The following is a 2,500-nucleotide window of genomic DNA, read 5'->3' as shown; positions in this document are numbered from 1 at the left end:
TACAATTCTCTCCCAGACATAATCATCTTCTCTTTTGCTTCATCATTATGGATTTTTTACTTCTTCGAGTGATGTATTCGCTCGTAACTTGGGTGGAGAGCACTGAAAAATTCAGATGGATGGTGATTATCATATTCACAAGTACATTAGTGCAGAAGACAGAGGATTACTTCATCTTGCACCATATTTGAACGAGAGAGAGAGAGAGAGAGAGAGAGAGAGAGAGAGAGGAGAGAGAGAGAGAGAGAGAGAGGAGAGAGAGAGAGAGAGAGATTTATATGTAAGTACTCTTTAAATTCCCACAAATACAAAGATAAACAAGAAAAAATATTAAGATTTCGGTAACAGAATATATTCACGTAAGTTGTTACACCTTTTTATGAAAACAAAACTACCTTAATTTGGAATAAATTATAACTTTATTGAGTATTATGGGAGCAAGTGTTGAATAAGTACACATACACAAGCATGTATATATACTGTAAATATATATATATATATATATATATATATATATATATATATATATATATGTGTGTGTGTGTGTGTATGCGAACACACATACATACGGTCGCATAACCATATATACATCTATACTTACATACATACATGCCTACATAAGAAAAAGGCATGTGTTTATCAAGAGTCCAAATACTAAAGTCAAAGCAGTTTCCTTGATGCATTCAGCTCTACTCTTTCCGAGTGTATTTATAAAGGGGAAACATTTGGAAAAGAGGCTTATTTGTTCTGGCTACAGTAGGTCTTAATAGAGTGCTAACAGCCCCATGTGTCTGCTGTGGCCATATGGTAGTCCTTCTGCCTCCCTCTTGTTTATGTCGTATCTTTTTCTCTTTCAGTTTCTGGTGTAGCGTCTCTGAGGAATCAGAAATTGGTATTTATTGGCCTTTTCAGTAGAAGGATGTAGGGTTTGTCATTTCTTATATATATTTTTTCTGGTATTTTCCCTCCAATTATTATTATTATTATTATTATTATTATTATTATTATTATTATTATTATTTGCTATGCTACAACCCTAGTTTGAAAAGCAGGATGGTATAATCCCAGCGGCCCCAACAGGGAAAATAGCCCAATGAGGAAAGGAAACAATGAAAAATAAAATATTTTAAGAACAGTAGAAATTTTGAAATAAATATTGGAAATTTTTTCATGTATACATTAGTTTTAGGGATAAGTTTGAAAAATATGAATATTTACCTTTCTATAATTATTTATGAAATTATAGTAATAAATATCTTTGACTAAGTACGTCTTTTATGACAAGTATGGAATGCTTCCTTACTTCCAGAAAGAAAAGGTTCTACAAATAAGTGGCCTCAAATAATACTTGTGTTCATAACAATGTATTGAGAAGTAGATTTTTGTCATTTCTCATAGTTTTTCTTTTTCATTCCTGAATTTTATTAATAGAAATGAAAGATCACGTTAATAAATTATTTTCTGGAAGCATTGATCATCCGGTGCAGCAAATAATCCGGATATTGTTTTTTGTGCTTTGAAAAATTGATTTCAAATCCAAAATACATGGGTTTTTTCAATTAGATTAAATACCTAACTTTTGCTCGTTATCAGATATGATTCTCTTGCATTATTTTTTTTTCTTTTGTTATAACTTTTATTTATGTTGTAAATTTCTTAGGAAGTTTATCCTTCATTTACAAAGGTATATTCAAGTTTATAATGGTAATAATTGAAATAATAATTATAATAGTTATTAATGATAGTATTATAAGGCTATAAACTCTAACATTTCACAGGATGAAAGACAATATTACTTACAAAAGTCACATATTCGTAAGATTCACAAGAGTTCACAATTGTGTTTATGTAAAAGTATATATATATATATATATATATATATATATATATATATATATATATATATATATATATATATATATATAAATGGAGAATTTGCTTGGCTTCTCTCTTAGATCTAAAGGAGAGTCGGGGAGCATTTCGAAAACTATTATTTTTGTAACAACAACAACAACAACACAACAACAACAATAATAATGATAATGATAATATTTTTCTAAATTATATCCTCTTTTTTATAATTATTTACGATATTTATTAACTGTTTATCAACAATATCTATTAACAATATCTATTCAGCTTTAATAGTACTTTAGTAACCATGATTTATCGCTATTAATGAATGTATCACTAATAAGAATATTCATAGTGAAATTTGAAATAGATGACAAAAATAAAGATAAAGTTGATAGGCCTAAATTAAATTAAGAACAAAATAATTAGTATCTTCGTCAATAATCTCTCTCTCTCTCTCTCTCTCTCTCTCTCTCTCTCTCTCTCTCTCTCTCTCTCTCTCTCTTATAATGTAATTTTGTATAACTGTATCCACTTTATGAAATATTTTTCCGGGAGAATAATGATTGTAGAATTCATATAAAACTCGCCCACTTTATTAGAATAGTTTAATTTGTAAGCCGTTGATGCCTGATTAAAGAAATTT

Source organism: Palaemon carinicauda, chromosome 11, assembly GCF_036898095.1.
Source record: "Palaemon carinicauda isolate YSFRI2023 chromosome 11, ASM3689809v2, whole genome shotgun sequence".
NCBI classification, from domain to species: Eukaryota; Metazoa; Arthropoda; class Malacostraca; order Decapoda; family Palaemonidae; genus Palaemon; species Palaemon carinicauda.
This window is presented reverse-complemented; position numbering follows the sequence as displayed.